The sequence below is a fragment of the Hypanus sabinus genome, chromosome 16 (assembly GCF_030144855.1).
Source record: "Hypanus sabinus isolate sHypSab1 chromosome 16, sHypSab1.hap1, whole genome shotgun sequence".
Classification (NCBI taxonomy): domain Eukaryota; kingdom Metazoa; phylum Chordata; class Chondrichthyes; order Myliobatiformes; family Dasyatidae; genus Hypanus; species Hypanus sabinus.
Genome location: NC_082721.1, coordinates 30,369,139 through 30,395,698, shown reverse-complemented (window position 1 = coordinate 30,395,698; position 26,560 = coordinate 30,369,139). Strand labels below are relative to the sequence as shown.

The 26,560-nt window shown below is 45.9% G+C and overlaps 1 protein-coding gene across 7 annotated transcripts in view; it reads left to right on the top strand.

The window, feature by feature from the left end:
• Positions 1 to 1,674: 1,674 nt before the first annotated feature.
• The window catches only part of kank3 (KN motif and ankyrin repeat domains 3), a 71,474-nt gene continuing 46,588 nt past the window's right edge, over positions 1,675 to 26,560 (top strand). For 3 of the 7 annotated variants that reach the window (XM_059991470.1, XM_059991471.1, XM_059991473.1), the window contains exon 1: positions 1,678 to 2,553. The gene's annotated coding sequence lies outside the window, so the exon portion shown is untranslated. Of the gene's footprint in view, positions 2,554 to 2,592; positions 2,851 to 6,115; positions 6,149 to 26,560 lie in introns of those variants that run through there. The other 4 variants (XM_059991468.1, XM_059991472.1, XM_059991467.1 and 1 more) reach the window with 4 other exon arrangements.

Genomic DNA, 26,560 nt, shown 5'->3' with positions numbered 1-26,560 from the left:
TGGAAGATGACAGTCAGATTGTACTCAGTGGGGGAGATGGACAGCTGTGGAATTTGTAAACTGTGGCAAGTGAATGATAGATCTTGGATTATGATAGGCAAACGGAGAGGGAAGGGGGAAAAGAAATGAAGGAGCAAGATGAGGGAGGGTGAAGATAGGGGTCAGCTACTGGTGGGAGAGAAGCGGGAACATGCAGCACCATCAAATGCTAGACTCTAATAAATGAAAGAGGGGAGGATAGAAACCATTATGGGAAAGCATTATGAACGAAAGCTGGAACCAAGATGGTGTGTTGAATTGTGTGGATGGAAAGGCAGAAAGGTGAAGGGAATGAAGATTGATGAAGGAGGGCTGTGGGGGCAGGGGAAGGGAGCAGGAAAAGTAGGCAAAATAGGGGGACTGAAGATAGGGGGAACTGGGTAAGGGTGGATTGGGAGAAAAGGACAACAGATGGAGTTAAAATTGGAAAATCAACGTTCATGCTATTGTGTTGTAACCCAAAATTGATTAACTCCCCTTTCCCACACAAACTCACCACACAAAATATACTCCTTCACCAATCTTTGGTGCCTCTCCTCCCCTGGTTTCATCCTGGTACATGGAGCTTAGAAAAATAGAGGGCTTTGGGTAACCCTAGGTAATTTCTAAAGAAAGTACATGTTTGTCACAGCATTGTGGGCCGAAGGGCCTGTATTGTGCTGTAGGTTTTCTATGTTACTCAATTCACACATAAGTTCCCATCCACCTTCCACCCCCTTTTAGTTCCAAATGTTGTTCAAATCTCCCCTAATGATTCGCTTTCCCAGTCCCCTTACTTGTCAGAATCTACCACTGGTGGTGCCTCGTGTTCCTGTTCATTTCCGTCCAATCTTCACCCTCCCCTTGCTCCATATGTTTTATTTTATTGTTTCCTGCTCTGTTTTTGCCTCCATCCATCACTCATCCGCCACAGTCTCCCAACTTTGCCTCCACTTTGCTCCCCTACATGACACTACCTGCCTGTCATCTTACATGCCCCCATATTCCACCAATCACCTCAGTCGTCCTTTCTCACCACCTCTCTTCTCCACTTTCTGATGGCCATCTTGCCTCTTCACTCTCAGTCCTGATGTAGGGTTTGGCCTGAGTCAACAGTGCCTTTCTCCCTGTCCACTGAGTTCCTCCAGCAAATCGTTGCTTCATTCCAGCATCTGCAATCTTTTGTGTCTCCACCAACTATTATCATTAGCTAACATGTTAATATTGTCAGCCTTTAACTGCATATATAACATTTCAGTGTTTTAATACAGTGTTAACACTGGTGACCAGTTAGCTGCAAACAGTCCATTAAAAAGCCAACCAAATTACACTGATTAATCTGTTAATACTGGAAGCCCATTACCAATGGCCAATCCATGAATTCTGCTGTCTTAAAAGCACAATCACCGCTGTACTCTGTTATCCCAATGATATTGTTCAAGTTATTAACAGTCAAACCATTAACAGTGGCCCTTCAATCCTGTCAACCTGTTAAAACAGTCAAAATTAGACCTTTCATTGTATCCAATTAAAATTTACCACATTAATACTAGCAGCACATTACCAATCTATTAACATTATTAACTGGCCAAGTTCTGAGCACGTTACGCGCCAAACACATTAGCAAGTCAACCTTTTCGCACTGGCTGTCTGTTCACATCATCAACTCACTCTCCCTGCCAACTATGAGTGCGGGCTGACAAACAAGAGAATCTTTGCAGATGCTGGAAATCAAAGTAGTACACGCCGAATGCGGGAGGAGATCAGCAGGCCAGGCAGCATCTATGGATAAGAGTCAACAGTCGGCGTTTCGGACCGAGACCGTTCCGGCTTCTGCTTGAGGTTGTGAGCGGTGAGGCAATAACCCTTCAGTTCGTGTGCTGGTCCAGATTCCAGTCTTTCCTGTCTCCATATGGCCACCTGTTAGCATTGACATTAAGGCTGATTGGTAGCCATTCCGTCCTTCAGTCGCTGACCGAACGGAGCTTCTGTAACAGTCTAACACACAAAAAAAACTGCTGGAGGAACTCAGCGGGTCAGGAAGCGTCTCTGGAAAGGAATAAAGAGTCGCGCTGTTTCGGGCGGAGACCCCTCATCGGGATCCTTGGCGGTGAGCTGAAGGATTTTAACGGCAGTTCAGGTTGTCTGCTGGATTAACTGGACCCGCAGATCAGTTACTGGGCGGGGGGTTTGGTCCAGCCGAACAGCGTGAGGGATATAGTTGCTAGTAAAGTCACTGGAGTGGCCTGATCTCGCCTTCTTTGTGAGTGGACCCAGCCGCGGGAAGTGAACGCAGATCTGAGGCACGCGTCGCGGGGAACGACCAACAGGCGCATCCGGGCGCTTCTCGCCGTTCTCCTTGAGGTGGGGCAAAACTCCTCCTCCTGCGGGACATCTGCTCTGGAGCAGGGACCTCCGCTCAGACGCTCGTGTCACCAGCTGCTGCAAGGTTGGAAAGAGTGACACGAAGTGCGTGGTTTCAGGAAAGCTGAATAACGACGACTGTCTCCGGGGAAGTGGAACTGCCTGCATTCTGTAAGTGCGTTAACGCTGGCTCTGGTTTAGGGGCAAAGGGATTGGAGCTCCCAGGCGCAGTTATCAACGGGCGGAATTGAACGTCGAGGTTGCTGAAATGCAGAGCGGGAGGTGACTGTGTAGATACCTCGCTAAAATCCATAGGAGTGTAGAGCCGAAAGTTGAAATACTGCTCGAGGCGAATACCGAATAAATCTGTGCAGACGCAAAAGCGCGCTTCTCAACTCTCTGATGTGACCTTCTCCAGAGACAGACAGTGAAGTGTGTGGTGGGAGCGGAATGATAACTGCAGCTCAGGTGTGAACTTGGCAAAAGTATTTTGCAAACTGTAGCTCTGAGTGAGATATATTCCAGGGGAGTGAGGGATTACACTCTGTAACCCAGGAGTGAATGGGGGGGGGCGGGGTAGGGGGGGATTACACTCTGTAACCCGGGAGTGAGGGAGGGGGAGGGAGGAATTACACTCTGTAACCCAGGAGTGAATGGGGGGGCGGGGTAGGGGGGATTACACTCTGTAACCCGGGAGTGAGGGAGGGGGAGGGAGGAATTACACTCTGTAACCCAGGAGTGAATGGGCAGGGCGGGGGTGGGGAACACACTCTGCAACCCGGGAGTGAGGAAGGGGGAGGGAGGAATTACACTCTGGAACCCGGGAGTGAATGGGGGGGCGGGGTGGGGGGGATTACACTCTGTAACCCGGGAGTGAGTGGAGGAGGGAATTGCACACTGCAACCTGGTAGAGAGAGGGGGGGAGGGAGGGATTACACTCTGCAACCCGGGAATGAGGAAGGGGGATGGAGGAATTACACTCTGGAACCCGGGAGTGAATGGGGGGGCGGGGTGGGGGGGATTACACTCTGTAACCCGGGAGTGAGTGGAGGAGGGAATTACACACTGCAACCCGGGAGTGAATGGGCAGGGCGGGGGTGGGGAACACACTCTGCAACCCGGGAGTGAGGAAGGGGGAGGGAGGAATTACACTCTGTAACCCGGGAGTGAGGGAGGGATTACACTCTGGAACCCGGGAGTGAATGGGCAGGGCGGGGGTGGGGAACACACTCTGCAACCCGGGAGTGAGGAAGGGGGAGGGAGGAATTACACTCTGTAACCCGGGAGTGAGGGAGGGATTACACTCTGGAACCCGGGAGTGAATGGTTAGGGCGGGGGTGGGGAACACACTCTGCAACCCGGGAGTGAGGAAGGGGGAGGGAGGGATTACACTCTGTAACCCGGGAGTGAGTGTGGAGGAGGGAATTACACACTGCAACCTGGTAGTGAGAGAGGGGGAGGGAGGGACTACATTCTGTAACCCGGGAGTAAGGGAGGGATTACACTCTGCAACCCGGGAGTGAGGGAGAGATTACACTCTGTAACCCGGAGGTGAGTGTGGAGGAGGGAATTACATACTGCAACCTGGTCGTGTGAGAGGGGAAGGGAAGGATTACACACTGTAACCCGGGAGTGAGGGAGGGCGAGAGAGGGATTACACTCTGTATCCCGGGAATGAGTGTGGAGGAGGGGATTACACTCTGCAACCCGGGTGTGAGGAAGGGATTAAACTCTGTATCCCGGGAGTGAGGAAGGGGGAGGGAGGAATTACATTCTGTAACCCGGGAGTAAGGGAGGGATTACACTCTGTAACCCGGGAGGGAGTGTGGAGGAGAGAATTACACACTGCAACCTGGTAGTGAGAGAGGGGGAGGGAGGAATTACACTCTGTAACCCGGGAGTGAGGGAGGGATTACACTCTGTATCCCGGGAGTGAGGGAGGGATTACACTCTGCAACCCGGGAGAGAGTGTGGGGGAAGGGGAATTAAACTCTGCAACCCGGGTGTGAGGAAGGGATTAAACACTGTTTCCCGGGAATGAGGAAGGGATTAAACTCTGTATCCCGGGAGTGAGGAAGGGGGAGGGAGGAATTACATTCTGTAACCCGGGAGTGAGAAAGGGATTACACTCTGCAATCCGGGAGAGAGTGTGGGGGAGGAAATTACTCTCTGCAACCCGGGAGTGAGGGTAGGGGAGGGAATTTCACTCAGTAACCTATAAATGAGGGTGGGGAAGGGATTACACTCTGCAATCCCGGAGTGAGGGAGGGATTACACTCTGTAACCCTGGAGTGAGGGTGGGGGACTGTTAGCCGAGTGTATGCCACCTGCTACAGCTCTGGAAACGCTGCACATCATTTACTGCTGTACAGTGATTTATTGTTCGCCTTATTTTGACAATGCTGTGTCAACTTTGGCCGTGCAGTTACATTGACCTTGTTGGATGATTTCTGTGAATTCAACTTGACATAATCACTGCCCTCTCCACCCATCGCCCATCGATATGATGAAATCCGCATTCTTCTCGCCATCTCCCACGGGAACATTCCTTTCCCGTTACACAAAATGTGCAACTGTTCATCTTTCGACTTCCCTCCCAAATTCCAGGGGTTCTGCAAACTCGCGCACACTCTTTGGTGTGCGTGTGATTATAGAGACCTTGAGATTGAATAGAGAGAGAGGGCGGATGCACTAACCAGCCATGGTTAGAGCTAACAGAACGGATATGAATTCCCGGAGAAGGCAGCAAACTGTAAATCCACCCTGGATGCCAGGGCGAGATAATAGCTCTAAACAGACTTCTGCGGAATATGCAGAGCAGCTCGTGAAAAATAAACATAGCGCTGCGTGCGCGCGCGTGTGTAAAAGGAGCTGTTCTATGACCGGTCTAGCCCTATTAGAGATGTGTTGTCCTCTGCTTTGGACCGTTGGCCCTCTGTGGGATGGAGATGAGAGGAAGAATCGGGAACGGCTTCGGCCTCTGCGTCTGACAGAAGTGGGGGTCTGAGATCCCGACAGAGTGGCTTCCCCGGTCCAGAGTTCCTGTTTTGATGTTCAGAATAACACATCACAAAAAAGGCTCGAGGAACCCAGGTCAGGCAGCGTCTTGGGAAAGGAATAAAGAGAAGAGACGAAGGGTCTCTGCCAAAAACGTCGATTCTTTATTCCTTTCCTTAGATGTTGCCTGGCCTGCTGAGATCCTCCAGCATCGGGTGTTGTTACTCTGGATTTCCAACATCTGCAGAACCTCGTCTTGACGTTCGGGACAAGTGTTCTTAAACGGGACTAAAGAGCTGGCGAACAACCATTCCAGAAGTTTATCTTCGCAAACACGAGGAAATCTGCAGACGCTGGAAATTCAAGCAACACACACAAAATGCTGGTGGAACGCAGCCGGCCAGGCAGCATCTATAGGGAGATGTATAGCTGACGTCTCGGCCCGAAACGTCGACTATGCTTCATCCTATTGATGCTGCGTTCCACCAGCAGAAGTTTGTCTTAATGGTTTTAATTTCGCCGCTCAGCCCAAAATGTGTGTTATAGAGTCACAGAATAACGCAGGCCCATCGCGCCTACTCCATTTCTGATTGGTACGAGTTTTTCACATCGCGTGGCTCCATCGCTCCCACCCCACCCCCCATCGATGTATAATCGATGTTGTGAGTCCCGAATTTCTATAAATTACTATTGAATGTTTCCGCTGCCCTTTCACACAAAGTCTCTTTTTCCCCAAAGGGAACCCAAAACTAAAGGATATCGGTTTAAGGTGAGAGGGGTAAGATTTAAAGGGGACATGGTGGTGGTGGGGGGGGGGCATTTCACGTAGAGGGTGGTGCGTATCTGAAATGAGTTGCCGGAGGAAGTGTTTGAGGCGGATACGATAACAGGATTTAAAAGGCATTTGGAAAAGAAAAAAAATAGGAAAGGTTTATTTAGGCCGAACGCGGGCAAGTGGGAGTAGCTCAAATGGACGGCATGGGCGAGCTGGGCCGAAGGGCCCGTTCCGTGCTGTAATACTCTCTGACTTTCAGAGTGTATACAGTATTCTATATTGACATAAGTTGCTGCTTAAAATATTCTCATCTCACCTCAAGTTACTTGGTTTGCAATGAAAGCACTGTCACTTTATTCTAACAAGACACCCCTTTCTCGTTGCCATGGGATCTCCCCTAAGCTTCCTGCACTCACACCAATACTTATCTGTCCGCCAAAGTTTTAAACCGTGCAGCGCATCTTGAAGTTTTGTTTGTGTGAAACGCATCATGAAAGTAACAGACCCTGGGTCTCGGCTGGATATGTCGACTGTTTATTCTTCTCCACCGATGTAGTCTGACCTGCTGGGTTCCTCCGGCATTGTGTGTGTGTGTGTGTGTGTGTGTGTGTGTGTGTGTGTGTGTGTGTGTGTGTGTGTGTGTGTGTGTGTGTGTGTGTGTGTGTGTGTGTGTGTGTGTGTGTGTGTGTGTGTGTGTGTGTGTGTGAGAGAGAGAGAGAGAGAGAGACACACACTCTGGACTTCCAGCATAAGCAGAATTTCTTGTGTACAGAACAGTTCAGAAGATGAAATGACGGAAACATCAGAAACGATGGAACGGCTCAGAGTCTCAAGCGGCAACTCTGGAAGTGGCATCTGCTTTGAACCGCCGAGTCCCTCCACTGCCGTGACATTCTGTGCCTTCTTGTGAGACTGAACATAAATTAATTGTGAATTGAGCATTCTTTCGTTTGCTAAGTCCTGTTTCCCTGTCGGTAGACAATGGTGCTTTAAGTGAGCACAGTGTCCTTTTGAGAGAGCGCAGCGCTACTTTAAGAGGGTCATTACTTCCTGCAGGCTGGAAGAAATGAAGACTTGTGAAAGCGGCTGTCGGGAGGTAGGGAAATCTTGTCTGAGGTCATGCAAGAGCCCCAGTATCACGGCGATGCTATTCAGCCCTCTGCAATTCTCCTCAGCAGAAGTGGTGAAGACAGGTTCCAGGCGCGGATTGCGTGAGGTTCCGCGCCGGTCCACCCAGACTCTTCCCAGACCTGGCCGGCTGCACTGTGACTGGAGTGGGGGCAGCCCAGAGTCGGCACTGGGGAACGGGTTCGCAGAAACATTGCTCGCGGTAGAGTGCAGGGGGGGCGGATGACTGATGGTGTAAATGCCCGCATTTTGCCCTTGGAGCGGCATTCAGGGCATGACCCGCTCCCCGTATGAGACAGCTCTTGGGGGAAGCTGGAATAGGGCGGAGCTGCGATTGAATTCTGTGCCTCCGAGTGTTTGCAAGTCACACTGAGGCATTACTACGGCGGGACCCACACGAGCATCCATTTTTATCAGTATAACGGAGAAATGATTCTCCCCTCGTCTGGCGGCTCACAGGAGCAGTTGTGTACATGTTACATTAATAATCCGCTCGCCTCCCTGAGTCTCTCGGGGAGCCCGGCGGACACCGCGCCCTTTGGCAGCAGGCGGTGAGGGGCCTTTTGGCAGGACAGTGTGTTCAAAACAAGCAAGGCTGCCAGTATTTCACCGCATTAGGACATTGTATTTTAAAGTGAGAATAATGACTTGCGCAACAGAGACGGGGGGGGGGGGGGCGGGGGAGACAAATTATTCCACGTAAAATCTGATCTGTGCCGCAGTCTTGTTCTTCATCCGGCTCTCTCTATTAAGTCTCCAGTTCTCCAGCACCTTCTGCCCCCATTTCCGATCTCCTCCAGTCCCTGGATCACCCCACAATGTCTCTCAGCCCCACACCACCCGCTAGCTCCTCATCTTTTCCCAGTTTGACTATCTGCAGCCCCTGCTGTTTCCCCGCTATGTCCCGCAGAGCCCTGTATTCCCCCAGCCTTTTAATGTCTCTCCAGCCCATGTTCCCTCCAATACCCCCAGCCCGGGCTCCAACACCTTTCAATCCCTGGCCCTTCCATCATCCATTTCTTGCTTCTCTCCTTCCCTGATTTAGCACTTTGATCAACCCTCTGTCTCTGATGTAGTCCCGCCCTGCTCCTGTGAACTTCTCAAGGGAGGAAATTATTCTGATCATTTCAGAAGTTAGGAGGGAAATGTTCCGCCTAATGCACCCCGGCAAGCGAGGTCTACAGTAAGCGGGGCCCAACTTGTTTCTGCCACCTTCTGCGTTTCTTTGAGCAGTGGGAGAGCAGCTGCTTGTCCCCTTTGCTGCTTTGCCCTCACGCTTATGAAATGTGCATCAGCGTGCCTTTACAGAGGTCAAGTGAAAGTTCTGCAAAATATTTTTCCTTGTGGCCAGCATGTGAGTTTCATGGCCCTGCCTTGCGTCTTGATCATGCCAAATCCTGCCCTCGCCAATGATACCCTGAGAGAGGGGAAGGAGGGAATTGAAACAGCTGGTATAAGACTGACACACCACCTGTTTGAATCAGCTGAGACTTTCTCATGAGTTTCTTATTAAAAAAAAGACAGAAAAAATCCTTGGACAAAGCAACTGAATGGAAAGCAAAAATTGTTCAAATGTATGAGGATGGTGTTGACAATCTCAAGTCCTGTTCTTATAACCCGGTTACATCATCCTTCTCCATGATGGATCCCTTGGTGCTTGGCCTCACCCTGCTGTTGAATCCTTTCCTGAGAAAACCGGCCCTAATGTGGTTTTCTGGGGCTTTTTGTTGCTGGGAATGCTGTGGGCGACACACTGCAGCTGTTATAAGATGTAACATTTGGGAATGTGAACTTTCATCAGCGCCTAATGAGCCAGTAACAATGGAACAATGAAGGAATGCCAGATTTTTCTAAAAAAATGAAAGCTCCTAAAGTGACAGGGAATCAATAGTCGCCTTGATCCAGCCCACAGTGGTGACTTGTGAGAGGGACACAAGTGGAGAGAACTGTGTAGCTGGACAGAGATGATACACAGCATGATGAATGCCCCTGGTCCAGTGAATGGAGCAGTTGTAAAGTATTATGAGCCAATTGCAGTGTTGATTGCTGGATCAGACAGCTATTAGTTTGCAGGATGTCGCGCTGATAAACGTTTCTACTCAATTTATTCTTCCAAAGATTTTGACTGGATCTACTCATGCACTGGAAATAGAAAAGTCCCTCATTTAAATGTTCTGTTGGAAAAAGAGGGCTTATGGTGTTTCAAAGCAGGAAGGGCTTAGATGCTGTGTGTGTGTGTGTGTGTGTGTGTGTGTGTATCAGTTTTTAATTTTCTGTAAGTGTCAATGTTACAAAGATGCTCAATGGCAAAGTTATTTTGATGGATTATTTGATCTTAGAGGAAAGGATTTACTTTGGGAGAACCATTCCTGGAACTGGGGGTGAGCTGTTCGCGGGCAGCTGGCAAGGATGTCCATATGGATGTAAGGAACAGAGCAGTAGTTGACTACTTGGCCCTTCGTACCTGCTCAACAATTTGATTTTTGCTTATATTTACTTCAGAACCACAGACTATTCTAACTGAATCTCCTGAGTGCTTTAATTGTCCAAAGTTTGTTTATAAGACCATGAGACATAGGAACAGAATTAGGCCATTTGGCCCATCGAGTCTGCTCCACCATTCAATCATGGCTGATCCTTTTTTCCCCTCCTCAGCCCCGCTCCCCGGCCTTCTCCCTGTAACCTTTGATGCCGTGTCCAATCAAGAACCTATCAATCTCTGCCCTAAGTACACCCAATGACCTGGCCTCCATAGCTGCCTGTGGGAATGAATTCCACAAATTCTCCACAATCTGGCCAAAGAAATTTCTCTGCATCTCTTTTTTAAATGGATGCCCTTCTGTTCTGAGGCTGTGCCCTCTTGACCTAGATTCACCCACCCTGGGAAACATTCTTTCCACATCTGCCATGTCTAGGCCTTTCAACATTCAAAGGGTTTCAATAAGATTCCACCCCACCACCTTCTAAATTCCAGTGAGTACAGACCCAGAGCTATCAAATGTTCCTAGTATTCCCTTTCATTCCCATCCTTGTGAACCTCCTCTGAACCCTCTCAAATGCCAGAACATCTTTTGTTAGATGAGGACCCAAAGCTGTTCACAATACTCACCAGGGCCTTATAAAGCCTCGGCATCACATCCCTACTCTTGTATTCTAGACCTCTTGAAAGGAATGCTAACATTACATTTGCCTCCCTCACCACTGAGTCAACCTGCAAGTTAACCTTTGGGGTGTTCTGCACAAGGACTCCCAAGTCCATCTACATCTTAGATTCCTGGATTTACTCCCCACTTAGAAAATAGTCTGCACATTTATTTCTTCGAGCAAAGTGCATGACTATGCATTTTCCAACATTGTATTTTGTTTGCCACTTTCTTGCCCATTCTCCTAATCTGTCTAAGTTGTTCTGAGCCTTCCTGTTTCCTCAACACTACCTGTCCCTCTGCCAATCTTCACATATTCTGCAAACTTGGCAACAAAGCCAACTATTCCATCATCTATATTATTGATACACAGGGTAAAAAGCAGTCCCAAATCCACTGCAGACCACCACTAGTCAATGGCAGCCAACCAGAAAAGGGTCCTTTTATTCCCACACGCTGCCTCCTACCAATCAGCCAATGCTCTAACCATGCCAATAATTTTCCTGTAAAACCATGGGCTCTTAACTTGACAAGCAGTTTCATGTGTGGCACTTATCAAGGGCCTTTTGAAAGTTCAAATATACAACATCCACTGCATTCCCTGTATTTATCCTACTTGTAATCTCCTCAAAGAATTCCAACAGGTTGGTCAGACAGGATTTCCCCTGAAGAAACCATGCTGACTTTATACTATCTTGTTCTGTGTCACCAAGTACCCCGTAATCTCATCTTTAACAATCAACTCTAGCATCTTCCCAACCACTGAGGTCAGGCTAACTGGTCTATAATTTCCCTTCTGCAGCCTTTCTCCTTTCTTATACATTGACATTTGCAATTTTCCAGTCCTCTGGCACCATGCCAGAGTCCAATGATTTTTGAAAGATCATTACTAATACCTCCCACAATCTCTACTGCTACCTCTTATAGAACTCTAGGGTGCAGTTCATCTGGTCCGGGTGATTTGTGTACCCTTAGGTCTTTCAGCTTTTTGAGCACCCTCTTTCTTGTAACTGCATTTACTTCTCCCTTTCCCTTCAACGTCTGGCACACCACTAGTGTCTTCCACAGTGAAGACTGATGTAAGGTACTCATGTAGTCCATCTGCCATCTCCTTGTCCCCTGTTATTATTTCTCTGGCTTCATTTTCTAGTGGTCCTATTTCCACTCTCATCTCTTCTACTTTTTATATACTTGAAAAAGCTTTTACTATCTACTTTGATATTGTTTGCTAGCTTGCTTTCATATTTCATCTTTTCCCTCCTAATTCTTTTAGTTGCTCTCTGTAGGGTTTAAAAAGCTTTTCAATCCTCTATCTTCCCACTAAGTTTTGCTTTGTTGTATGCCCTCTCTTTTGCTTTCACAATAGCTTTGACTTCCATTGTCAGCCACAGTTGTATTATTTTGCCATTTGAGCATTTCTTTGTCCTTGGAATACATCTATCCTGCATCTTCCTCCTTTTTCCCAGAAACTCAAGCCATTCCTGCTAGCATCTCTTTCCATTTTATCTTCCATCTCCTCTCTCGTACCACTGTAGTTTCCTGCTACGTCCGGCTTTGCTTTCTCCCTATCAAGTTTCAAGTTGAACTCAATCATATTGTGATCACTGTCTTCTAAAGGTTCTTTTACCTTAAGCACCTCAGTCATCTCTGGTTCATTACGTAACACCCAATCCAGTATAGCTGATCCCCTTGCAGGGTACAAGCCGAAGATCATCCAGCTGCTGCTCCAGATCCCTAACACAGTCTTCAAGGAGCTGCAGCTGGATGCACTTCACACAGATACAGTTCCCTGAGAGACTCTGGGTCTTCCAGGACTCTAACATCCAGCATGAAGAACACACAACAGCCATTTACTACACTAGGTACAGTAAGAAAGAAAATAAAAACTCTCCTTAACAGAAACTTACCCAAAGCCAATGCCTGTTTTGAGCCAAAGCCTCATTTGAGCCAACGCCTTTTAAACCAGCGTCACCGACCTGTGATCTATCTCTTGAATGTACTCAGCCACTGAAATTCTACTAACGTCATGGGTGGGAATTACAAAGAAACTTATTCTCATCTTTATCCTGAATGGATTACCATTTATTTTGAGACTGTGACATCGGGCATAGATATCCAAGCCAAGGAGAAACCATCTCTATGACGTCAAGTCTCAGAAGAATTTTATATGTTTTAGTGACATCATGTCTCATTCTTCTGTGCTCAAAACTACAGAATCAGTCTACCTGTACACTCAGTGATCACTTTATTAGGTATCTCCTGTATGTTCGTGGTCTTCTGCTGCTGTAGCCCAACAACTCCAATGTTGTGTATTCAGAGATGCTGCACACCGCTGTTGTAACACGTGGTTATTTGAGTTTCTGTTGCCGTTCTGTTAGCTTGAACCAGTCTGGCCGTTCTCCTCCGACCTCTCACATTAACAAGTCTTTTTGCCCACAAAACTGACATCCACTGTGGATGTTTTTTTTTTTGCATTATTCTCTGTAAACTCGAGACTTTTGTGCACGAAAATCTCAGGAGATGAGCAGTTTCTGAGATTAAACCACCCCCTCCAGCACCAATAATCATCCCATGATCAAAGTCACTTAGATCACATTTCTTCCCCGTTCTGATGTTTGGTCTGAGCCTCCTGACCATGCCTGCATGCTTTTATGCATTGAGATGTTACCACATGATTAGATATTTGCATTAACAAGCAGTTGTACAGTTGCTTCGAGTAAAGTGGCTACTGAGTGTATATAATCTCTAGTGATTTGGCAAACACCCCATCCTGGGAACCAGTCTAATGAACCTATGCTGAATCCTATATAGTATATCCTTTCTTGTGTAGGGACCCAGAGCAATACACAATATTTCAGTCCAAACACTAAACTGCTAGACGAGCTCAGTGGGTCAAGCAGCATCTGTGGAGCAAAAGCAAAGGCTGACCTTTAGATTGAGGCCCTGCATCAGGTCTGATAGTGTAAGTAATGTGGCCAGAATCCAGAATTGAGGGGGACAGTCTATAAATGTCAACAAATACACTCAAAAACTTCTATAGTTGTACCATGGAGAGCATTCTGACAGGCTGCATCACTGTCTGGTATGGAGGGGCTACTGCACAGGACCAAAAGAAGCTGCAGAAGGTTGTAAGTCTAGTCAGCTCCCATCTTGGGTACTAGCCTACAAAGTGCCCAGGACACCTTTAGGTGGCGGTGTCTCAGAAAGGCAGTGTCTATTATTAAGGACCCCCAGCACCCAGGCCATGTCCTTTTCTCACTGTTACCATCAGGCAGGAGATACAGAAGCCTGAAGGCACACACTCAGAGATTCAGGAACAGTTTCTTCCCCTCTGCCATCTGATTCCTAAATGGACATTGAATCTTTGGACACTACCTCACTTTTTTTTAATATACAGTATTTCTGTTTTTGCACATTTTTAAAATCTATTCAGTATATGTAGTTGATTTACATGTTTATTTATTATCATTATGTTTATTATTATTTATTTTTCTCTCTGCTGTATTATGTATTGCAATGAACTGCTGCTGCTAAGGTAACAAATTTCATGTCACATGCCAGTGATAGTAAACCTGATTCTGATTCTGATTCTGACAGGGTGAGTCAGAGGCTGGACGTGTGGACTACCCGGGGGAGGATGGGTAGATGAGGCCAGGTAGTGGAGGGAGTGAAGGAGGCTGGTAGGTAATGATGGAAACATTAGGGAAAAAATGGGCAAATGGTGTTGGGAGGGAGAGGGAGGGTTTGAGGCAGAGGCTATTAGGTGCAAGGTGGAGGAGGCATACTTGTCCCTATACCTCCTTCCTCATTACCATCCAAGGGCCTGAATAGCTCTTCCAGGCAAGGCAGGGATTTGTGTGAACGTGGTCTATTGCATTTGGTGCTTCTGGTGTGGTCTGTACATCGGTGAGTGCAAGCGCAGACCAGGCGTTCATTTTACAGAGCGCCTGCACTACAGCCGCAGCAGCCATCTTCAGTTTACGGTTGGAGGTCACTTCAATTCCCCTTCCCATTCCCACACTGACCTATCGGTCGGCTCTCTGCATCGTTACAGTGAGGCCAAGTGCTAACTCGAGGGTCAGTGCCTCATATTTCACCTGGCAGTCAGCAGCCCAACAGGTGTGAACGGGGAAATTTTCGCTTTCAGGTGACAGACCCTCCCTGTGTTGGTTTTCACTCCATTCAGATTCTCAGTTCACCATCTTCCTGCCCGTCACCTAGAATCATCGCACTCCCACACTTGGTGCCTGGGCTTTACCTTTCTGATTCATTCACTCAGCTGGTTGTCCAATACTGGAAATCCTTACCAATAACATAATGAGCAAAGAGAAGGTCCTACGTCTATGCTGAGGAGAGCCAGCAATGTTTTCCTTTCGGTATAGACCAGTAATTGGGGCATTGGTGTGACTGTTTACTTTATCTTGGCTTATAGAGTTCACTCCTAGAACATATTCAGTTTCCTTGTTGCTACATGCAGCACTGTAAACCTTGGCACTCGTTGCCTGTGTAATGAGAGGCCTAGATGAGGGCGCTTAAGTATGTGAGACTGAAATCGAGACACGACTCCGAGATTGAGTTGAGAGCAGGGCTCTTGACTTGATGCTAGACGAGATTCCAAATGAGACAAAAAAAAATACAAAAACACAATCGCAACTGAACTAAGTTGAGCCGATGATTGAGCACGGAACCCGAGTTCAGGTGTTCTCTAGATATTAAAATCCTGGCACCAAAACATGGCTGCCAATTAGCGGAGAGGGCCTGAATCTTTAAAGGGGCCACACCAATCCATACTCGGAGAATCAGAGTGTCTAAACCCCCCAAGCTGCCACGGTGGGGTGTGTACTGTAACAATTAGATTGACGGAGTTGTGGTGGGTTTATCCATCACAACTCCATCACTGACCTACTTCCCATTACTCTGAGCCCTACCAGGAGATTCCACAATGGTTGCCTTCCATAACCCTGATGCTGATGCTCCTTCAACAGCCTGGACCTTTGACTGTTCTTATGAAGACCAATGATTCATAAATGTTAAGAGAATAATGGAAATTGAAATACTAATTCCTTGGAACAGGACAATGGTGTAGAGTGGTTTATAAAAGCCTTCAAATGTAATGGGATAATCAGTCATCAAGAAATATCATTGATGTGCTGCACATGGAGTTCAATAAGCAGTAAATATAGATCATTAGTGATGTTAAAATACATGACAGGCTTAAAGATAATAATAGATTTCCTGCTTCACTTCCTATTCAACTAAACAGTTATCTATTTTATTGCCATTAACGGGGTTATGTGCATTTAATGAAGCAAATAAGGTGCCTAAAATGTCAAAAGAAATGGGTCTCAAACTCTGGTCAGACATCATCTTCAGAACTATTCCAATCACATCACAGAGGATAGAGCTGTAACAAAGATAGCACAGAGGAAAGCCATGACCTATATGAGGAAATGCCTGGGGAAACTGAAAGACATTCCATCTATGAAAGGTGATGAGAAGCATCTTCTCACAGAGATATGATTCGAAGTAAATATTGCAGAAAAGACAAATCTGGTATACTCCTTCAGCTTAGAACTTGGATTTTACAAAAGTTCACACGGTAATAAAAATCAGATTTAGAACTGATATTGGGAAATCTTCACAGTAAAAATAACCCACACATGGAAAATGACTCAGTTAGGGCACTAGAAGCCAAAAATCATAATTAAACCTAACTGAAGATGTAGGATTGCCCTATATAGGGAAAAATGACATATCTGACTTTATCTACGTTTTACCTTTTTGATTCTAGAGCAGTTCGTAACCCTACCTACCAATGATCCCTGTAAGGTGTGCACATGTGTGCGTGCACACATCTTTTGCTACAAGCACACAAAGGAATTTAAACTCCGCACAAAAGATTGTCACCCTCGACCTCGTTGGCATGTGAAGTACATTTCACGATTACAGTATACACAATCACATTTCCTTTTCCGGTTTCTGACGCGGACGGTGTTGACAATGTGGAGTTTGCAATGAATTGTCTGCAGATTTTAGAACTAGTTTATGTAGTGTATTGTTTTTTTATTGAAGAAATGATTCAGTGTGCACATGCTGTTGTTGCTGGGCAAAAAGTTGCACAGCACAAGATTTTTGCGCACACTGGTCATCAGAAATTAGAGGGAACATTGCTGCTGACTTTTTTCAAGCAGATGCTGTATGTGTGTTTGTGAAAAGATATTTTTGTTTTTTAAAAAATCCATTTGGTGTAGGAAATCTTTGTCCTTAAAAAGTTACAGGAAAGTATTTAAGGTAGCTTGAAATATCACTTCCACCCTTTGTGGGAACAGTGCAGACTGTCTGACAAAAGGATGTAGTGTGAGCCATTGTATTGTTTTAATACCAGATGTTTCCTTTAGAGGGTGGAACTGAAAACAATTAGAATCCATGACCCCGTGCTTGTGACTGGGAAATGCTGCAACTGGTTAACAAGGGGATTTGTCTGCAGCTGAGCACGAAGGGCGAAGAGTGATTAAAATCCTCTCTTTGCTGAGAAAGATCTGTCCTCTTCCTAAGTATGTTATAGCTGGAGTTTTTCTTTTAAATAATTGCTTCCACCAAGAAACAAATTGACAGTACGTTTGTAAGGGTATGTTACGGGGAAACTGGATTTAGTGACATACTTCAATGGATACATTGGATATTTGAGCACAGGAATAGACAAGGTGAAGTGTTGAAGAAACGGAAAGAGACTTGGTCAGTTTAGGAAAGTGGGCAAAAGAAATGGCAGATGAGATACAATGTTGAGAAATGTATGGTTGTACGTTTTGGAAGAAGAAATAATTGGGCAGATTATTATCTAGCTGGGGAGAAAATTCAAAAATCGGAAGGGCAAAGGGACTTGGGGGTCCTCGTGCAGGATACCCTAAAGGTTAACCACCAGGTTGGATCAGCAGTAAGGAAAGCGAATGCTATGTTGTCATTCCTTTCAAGAGGAATAGTGTATAAGAGTAAGGAGGTGTTGATGAGGCTTTATGGGGCACTGGTGAGACCTCATTTAGAATACTGTGTGCAGTTTTGGGCCCCCTGTTTTAGAAGGGATGTACTGATGTTGGAGAGAGTTCAGAGAAGATTTACGAGGATGATTCCTGGAATGCAGGAGCTAACGTATGAGGAGCGTTTGTCAGCTCTTGGACTGTATTCATTAGCATATAGAAGAATGAGAGGGGAACTCATTGAAACCTTTCGAATATTGAAAGGGTTGGACAGGGTAGATGTGGAAAGGCTGTTTCCCTTGGTGGGTGAGTCCAGGACAAGAGGCCACAGTCTTAGAATTAGAGGATACCCATTTAAAACAGAGATGAGGAGAAATTTTTTTAGCCAGAGGGTCGTGGATGTATGGAATTCATTGCCACGTACAGCTGTGGAGACCCGATCATTGAGGGTGTTTAAGGAAGAGATTGATAGGTATCTAATTAGTCAGGGTATCAAGGGATATGGGGAAAAAGCTGGAAATTGGAACTAGATGGGAGAATAGTTTAGCTCATGGTGGAGTGGTGGAGCAGACTTGATGGGCTGAATGGCCTACTTCTGCTCCTTTGTGTTGTGATCTTGTGATGTTCTAAGTCTGGATATTACTGCACAGATTTCCCAACCTCTTTCCTACATACACAGATGTTATGTGACAATGAGTTGCGGGTGAGATTGTATTCATTTCAAATCAGTATCTTTTTTTATTTTCTTGGAGATGGGTCCAGTGATCTTGTACTACTGTACAGGCTTGATCAAAGGCTTGTAAGAGTAAAGGTAGTTTCATCCAATCTTTACTTAGCTATGGCCACCATCATGGGAAACCTTGATTTTGTTTTCACCCCATGTTAACAAGTGCATGCATTCCACCAGGAATTCCAGATAGTGATCAATTTTGTTTTCCTCCTTTGGGGAATAGTGACCAATGCTGGAAACTGGTGAAATTTCAGCTAATCTTTAAGGAACTTCGGATCTTCCTCAGCATGGCATGGTTTCCTAAAATGTACCATGCAGATGGCTGGAAATTGTGTGACCGGTGCCTAAAGTTAAGGTCAGCCCAATATAATGCAGCCTCCACTGGCATCAGAGCCTCTGCTCCAGCAACCTCATCTGCAAGCGAGCTGACATTTGGACGAGTACGTGGATGGGAAGGAAATGCACCAAATGTGGGCAAGCGGGACTAGCTTAGACAGCCATCTTGGTTGGCCTGCACTGGTTGGACTAAAGGCTCTGTTTCCCTGCTGTAACACTTTGCTTGCTATTGAGATTGCATAAATGGTGAATTACTACTTGTACACAGCTGACACTAGAGGTGATTATTTTATGGCTCATAAGGTCGAGCTTTGTGTAAGTGAACAGACGTGTCTGAAAACCCCAGTTAGCTTTGTGCACGCGTTCCACTTTACCATTCCTGTCTGACAGCCCTGGTGTAAAATGTGGAATTATAGCAGTTGCACAAGGAGTACAGTGTCTCAGCAGAATGTGCATTGCTTAATGAAGATCACCTATAGAGGAAATGAGTGATCAGTACAGAGAACTCGCTTTTAATGCTGACAAATTCATATGTACTTCCTGTAAAATATTACAGCACAATAGATTCCACAGGATGTTAACATTTAATACCTCTGAAAACTACATAATTTACAGCAGTAATCTGCACTGGTGATCCTCATTGTATTATTGAATTGTAGATTTAGAGAGCAGACAGATCTGTGTTTATTTTTTTCTGGCTAATATTGTTATCTCATTGTTACTTTTATTTTGTTTTACTCCGAAAGATTAAAAAAAATTTTTTTTGGTAGGAGTTGCAGGAAGAAATACCGTTCTGGCTTGGAGACCTTCCTTCAGCAGTTTCAGATTAGTTTGTGTTAACAACCAACACAACCTAAGGATGTGCTGGGGGCAGCCCACAAGCGTCAGCACACATTCTGGTACCAACGTGGCATGCCCACAACGTTCGCAGAACACACAAGCATCAACAACAGCAGCAAAACAAGCTCCTTACCTACCTCCCACCCACAGACTCTCACACACAGACAGCCTTCCAACCCCAGGGGAAGCCACTTCCAGGCCTCTGGGCTCCTCTAGGCCTGTGGACTCACAGACGTTGGACCTTTGCCTTCTCCTGTGGACTCACGGACCCAGGCCTTTGGCGATAAGGCCTCGACTTCTGGATTTCTGATCGAATATTCTCGGAATTAATCCTTTCTATTAACGGCAGTTGTCCAACTGGCTTTAGATGTTATTACCAGGGCTGGTTTCTCTTGGTGGCCCAGCAATATCATTACTATATTGTCAGACAGACATTACCCCCAACCTTACAATCTCTGCAAATGACTGCTGCACCAAGACAACCTGCTCCAGACAGGTCTCCTTTCCTTCCTACACACAGTTTCTTCTTTTATGAATCCTATTACCTGAAACCTACTCCAAAAGTGTTCTCTATGCGTGGGATTCCTATTCTTTTTTTTACAGTATTCGGATGATCTTAGTGTTCAATCTCATTTCCAACTGGGGTCTAGGTTCCAACACTCTTTCTTAACCTGAAAATGGTAAAAAGGAGAAGTCAAGACAAGTCACTTTTTATTGTCATTTCAACCATAACTGCTGGTACAGTACACAGTAAAAATGAGACAACGTTTTTCAAGACCTTGGTGCTACACGGAACAGTACAAAAACTACACTAAACGACATGAAAACAACACAGAAAAAAAACGTCACTAGATGACAGACCTACCCAGGACTGCATAAAGTGCACAAAACAGTGCAGGCATTACAATAAATAATAAGCAAGACAATAGGCACAGTAGAGGGCAGTAAGTTGGTGTCAGTCCAGACTCTGGGTATTGAGGAGTCTGATGGCTTGGGGGAAGAAACTGTTACATAGTCTGGTCATGAGAGCCCGAATGCTTCTGAGCCTTTTCCCAGATGGCAGGAGGGAGAAGAGCTTGTATGAGGGGTGCATGGGGTCCTTCATAATGCTGTTTGCCTTGCGGATGCAGCGTGTAGTGTAAATGTCTGTAATGGCGGGAAGAGAGACCCTGGTGATCTTCTCAGCTGACCTCACTATCCACTGCAGAGTCTTGCAATCCGAGATGGTGCAATTTCCGGACCAGGCAGTGATGCAGCTGCTCAGGATGCTCTCAATACAACCCCTGTAGAATGTGATGAGGATGAGGGGTGGGAGATGGACTTTCCTCAGCCTTCGCAGAAAATAGAGATGTTGCTGGGCACTCTTTGCTATGGAGCCGGCATTGAGGGACCAGGTGAGATTCTCTGCCAGGTGAACACCAAGAAATTTGGTGCTGTTAGCAATCTCTACTGAGGAGCCGTCGATGTTCAGCGGGGAGTGGTCGCTCCGTGCCCTCCTGAAGTCAACAGCCATCTCTTTTGTTTTGTTCACATTCAGAGACAGGTTGTTGGCTCTGCACCAGTCCGTTAGCTGCTGCACCTCCTCTCTGTAAGCTGACTCGTCGTTCTTGCTGATGAGACCCACCACGGTCGTGTCATCGGCGAACTTGATGATGTGGTTCAAGCTGAGTGTTGCAGCACAGTCGTGGGTCAGCAGAGTGAACAGCAGTGGACTGAGCACACAGCCCTGGGGGGCCCCCGTGCTCAGTGTGATGGTGTTGGAGATGCTGCTCCTGATCCAGACTGATTGAGATCTCCCAGTCAGGAAGTCTAGGATCCAGTTGCAGAGGGAGGTGTTCAGGCCCAGTAGGCTCAGCTGTCCAATCACTTTTTGAGGGATGATTGTGTTGAATGCTGAGCTGAAGTCTATGAACAGCATCCAAACGTACGTGTGCTCAGTTCCAACTTGCATATTTTGAGGAGAAGTGGCATGTCACCTAAAACACTTGCAAATTTCTACAGATGGATTGTGGAGAGATTCTAACAGACTGAATCACCATCTGCAATGGGGGGGGGGGGCGGGGAGGTGCTACTACACAGGATTGAAGTAAGCTTCAGAGTAAAATTAATCAGCTCCATCATGGGCACTGGCCTCTGTAATATCCAATTCATCTTCAAGGAGCGGTGCCTCAAAAAGACGGTGTCCATTATTAAGGACTCCACCACCCAGGACATGTTCTCTTCTTATTGCTGCCATCAGGGCAGAGGCACACACTCAGTGATTCAGGAACAGCTTCTTCCCCTCTGCCATCCAATTTCTGAATGGACATTGAACCCCTGAATACGACCCCACTTCTTTTTTATTTATCTTTTTGCACTACTTGTATACTACTTGTTACTAATTGTGATTCAGTTTTTTTCTAAATTATCATATAGTGCATTGTGCTGGTGTAGCAAAGTTAACAAATGTCCCGACATATGCTGGTGATATTAAATCTGATTTTGATTCTGTTATGTAGGATTATTTTTGTGTAAAAGAAATCATTAAGAGTGAATTGTTAAGCAACAGCAGAAATGCTAATGTCTGTGTAGAAAAAAATAGGAAGCTGGAGATCAATGGAAGGGGGAGAAGGTCTGCCTTTTGGCTGTCCTTATTTGTTCCACCTCAGAGGTGGATGCTGAATGAGTGAGCAGGACTTTCCAAATGTGCAGAGTTGCCCATCATGCATGGAGCTGAATGGGGCAATGAGGATTCTGAGGTCTGCTTGGAGTCGAAGAGTTAATTAATTCTCAGCGAGCGCGTTTTCTGCGTGTTTATCACCACCAGATTGTATTACAATCTGTGACAGCAAGCAAAAGGTATGAAGTGCTGCAGGTAGGAAGTGGAAGGAGGGTGAAGACCAGCTTCCTGTGCCTCTACACACCTGCCAGCAACACTACACAGGAGACAGGATCCAATAAACATAGGGGCGTTTCAAAATATAGAAAGAGCATTTTGGGCTGCATGCAGATTAGGGACTGTGGAGGCTCAGGAAAGGAGGAATGTTCAGGAAGGTAGTTTGTTCAGGAAATCTCTCTGTTCTGGTCATAGTGTAATCTTACTGTCTAACCTAGTTACTGTACCCCAGCAATGTTCCCCTTTCACATCATGGGAAGAATTTTCTCCCAGACTCGGAACAGAACTTCTAGCTTACAATAGGGTATCTTATGTGAATTATGCAAAATATACACCATCACAATCTGTAAATTAGTGGGCTGATGCCATCAAGCCACAGGTTTAACATGTGTTGGATCAGGAGCACAGAAGGGCTTTTTGAGAGCTGCATCTCCCTAAAGCTGCATGGATGTTAACTTGCAAGCAGTATCAAAGCTGAGATCCTACAAGCAACAGATCAGATCAAAACTTCGCAGTTCTGCCATCAGATACACTTGAACAGCGGCAGACAGCTGTGGATGATGAATGGAGTGGAGTTCTTCACTAATCAGAAATTCCTGGACCACCCACGTAACTATTTGACTATCTCTTGAAACTCCCTCGTCAACAGCACTGTGGAAGAACCTTCCTGAAGGACTGCTATGATTCAAGAAGGCAGCCCTCTGCCTCCACTTAGGATTGACCGATAAGTGATAGCCTTGTTGGTGAAGTCTATATCATGAAAGATGAATAAATTGAAAAGTCCCCAGACCATATTTTGGCACAGTCCCAGAAACAATATTTTGTTCAGGTGGTTGGAACTAAATAAAAGCCCAAGAGAGAATGACAGGAATCTGTTCTTTTCATTTTCTAATCTTAATTGGTTAATCAAAAGGGTTTGATTTGTGCTTTACTTCAAGCTACAAGACAGAGGAAGCAAGGAAGCATGGAAATTCCACCAATAATCAGTGGGTCGAGCAGCGTCTGTGGGAGGAGAAGAATTGTTTCAGGTCAAAGCCCTGCATCAGCACAGTTTTTACCTGAAATACTGACAATTCCTTTCCTCCTACAGATTCTCGACCTGTTGAGTTTGTCCAGCAGGGTGTTGGTTGCTCCAGATTCTAGTGTCTGCAGTCCATTGTCTCCATGGAAATTCCATTGTCTGGTGGCTGAGCTGGTAAAGGAGGAGCAAGTCAAGTCACATTTTATTGTTATTTCGACCATAACTGCTGGTACAGTACATAGTAAAAACGAGACAAAGTTTTTCAGGACCATGGTTCTACATGAAACAATACAAAAACTACACTGAAATTATGTAAAACAACATAGAAACTACACTAGACTACAGACCTACACAGGACTGCATGAAGTGCACAAAACAGTGCAGGCAGCACAATAAATAATAAGCAGTACAATAAAGACAATAGGCACAGTAGAGGGCAGTAGGTTGGTGTCAGTGTAGGCTCTGGGTATTGAGGAGTCTGATGGCTTGGAACAAAAAACTGCTACACAGTCTGATTGTGACAGCCCGAATGCTTTGAGCAGAAATTATCAAAGGATTCAAAGTGCTTTTATTATCAAACTGTGTATGCAGTGTACAACCCTGAGGTTTGTCTTCCCCACAGACAGCCACAAAACAAAGAAACACCGTGGAACCTGTACAAAGAAAAGCAACAACCCCCACAAGCACAAAAACGTGCATACGGCAACAGAAAAGCGAAAACACAGAATACAAAACTTAAAAAAGAAAAGCGCCCACGTTCAGTTCAGTTGAGTGTTCATTATTGGTAGGCAGCTCCAATTCAAACCTAGCTGAAATAACCGAGAAAGAGCAGTGACCAGAACCAGAAAACACATCATAATGTGAACTACAGTCCAATCCACATAGCAGCGCATCGATTGAACCTTGCTCCGGCGCCATTCTCCAAAGGCAACAAGGGAGAGAGAGAGAGGTGCTGGAATGCTGGAAACATCCTTTGGGAGCAGCAAGTGAGAAGGAGAGAGACCGTCACACGCAGACACCTTCCTCTGGCAGACGTGAGTGAGAGGCTGATAGGTGGTGCTAAACACGCGCTCACCTTCCGCACTCGTCTCGATGTTTTCAATCTTCCTTGACGCTTTAATCAGCGGGATCGGCAAGAAACAGAGCCGATCATGGACTTGTGCTCCACCTCCAAGCTTCTTGGCCTCTCGAGTAGGCCGCTCGACTCCCAGAACCCTTTTGAAGACAGCAAAGCGCCAGATCGCTCAATTGTCCTGAAAACGCACCATCAAATTGTAGATCACAGCCTCCAACAGTACCAGGACCACATTTGAAAGAAAAGGACGTGAAAGAAGCAGTTTTGCGGACCATCTTGAGAATGCCGCCCTTGGTAGCATTGTTTGCTGGAGAATCCTTCGTCAATATCAGCTGAGAATCAGTCACTCGGTGGCTACTTTTCATTTAGGCTGAAGAATATTGAAGTTCTCATGTCTGTGGGAAGGGTCTGTGAGTTAAGTAAATGGTTTAATGTCTGACTCAGAGTGTCTCCTTTGGTATTCTTGTCTAAGTGGTTAGCCAGAGGCTGGTTGGAGTCACTCTGCTGCAATTACCACACAGTCCAACCCATTTAACAGTGTTCCATTTATGAAATGTTTTCACATTTTCTCTACCAAATGAGAGGGTTTGTCTGTTAACCCTGTGATAGTCTGGTTTCATTCACCCTTTGGCTAATTACTCAGGAGGAGCAGACTGACACTAAAACATCTACTCAACTCCTCTCACAGTTAACATAGAGTCACAGCTTTATACAGCATAGAAACAGGCTCTTCAGCCAAAGATGTCCATGCCAACCAAAGTGCCTTCCTGAGCTGCTCCTATATAAGATCATAAGATATAGGAGCAGAATTAGGTCATTTGGCCCATCAAATCTGCTCTGCCATTTCATCTTGGCTGGTCCATTTTTCTTCTCAGCCCCAATCTCCTGCCATCTCCCTGTATCCCTTTATGCCCTGACCAGTCAGGCATTTATCAACCTCTGCCTTAAACTTACATTAAAAACTTGCCCTTCACAGTTGGTTGTGGCAATGAATTCCACAGATTCACCACTCTCTGGCTAAACTTTACAACAAGACCATTAATTCTGTAGTCCGAATCATTGACATATAACATAAAAAGAAGCGGTCCCAACACAGATCCCTGTGGAGCACAACTAATCACCGGCGGTCAACCAGAAAAGGCTCCCTTTGTTCCCACTCTTTATCCCCTGCCAATCGATCACTGCTTTATCTTTCCTGTAGTACCATGGGCTCTTAACTTGTTTAGCAGCACGTATGTGGCACCTTGTCAAAGGCCTTCTGAAAATCCAAGCACATATCCTCAACCAATTTTCCTTTGTCTATCCTGTTTGTTATTTCTTCAAAGGATCCTCCCAACAGATTTGTCAGACAAGACTTTTCCTGGAGGAAACCATGCTGCCTGTGGCCTATTTTATCAACTGCCTCCAAGGACTCCAAAACCACATCCTTAACAATCGATTTCAACATCTTCCCAACCACTGAGGTCAGACTAACTGGCCTATTATTGCCTTTCTTCTGCCTCTCTCCCTTCTTGAAGAGTGGAATGACATTTGCAATTTTGCATTCTTTTAGAACCATTCCAGAAGTCCTCTGGTCCTAGACCCTCCCACCATTTCCATTGGAAACATCCTCTCCACATCCACTCCATCAAGGCCTTCCACCATTCAATAGGTTTCAATGAATTCTAATTAATACATGGCCAGAGCCATCAAACTGTCTTCATATCAAACTGTTCAATCCTGGAATCTTGAAAGATCATTCCTAATACCTCCACAATCTCTTCAGTCACCTCTTTCAGAATCCTGGGGAGTACACCATCTGGTCCAGGTGACTTATCTACCTTCAGACCTTTCAGTTTCCCAAGACCTTCTCCCTAGTAATGGCAACCTCACACACTTCTGACCCCTGACACTCTGGAACTTCCACCATGCTGCTAGTATCTTCCGCAGTATGCCTGCATTTGAATTAGTGTCAGGTTTAATTTCACTGGCATATGTCATGAAAAATGCTAATCATTTGGCCTAAATGCCTTTAAACCTGTTCTATCCATAAACCTGTCCAAATGTCTTTACTGCTTCTACCACTTCCTCTGGCACTTGTTCCATATACCCAATGTCTTCTATGTCGAAAACGTTGCCTGTCAGATTGCCTCTGATGTATGCGTCAGCAAAGAAGAGCTTGGCTGTGCTATGATGGCCTCACAGTTGAAAGGATAGATTGCTCCTGGGAAGATGGGGTGAGGTATTGATTCCATACCAAGCAAGCAATGCACTTCAGGACAGGAGAACAGCAAATGAAGGAAAA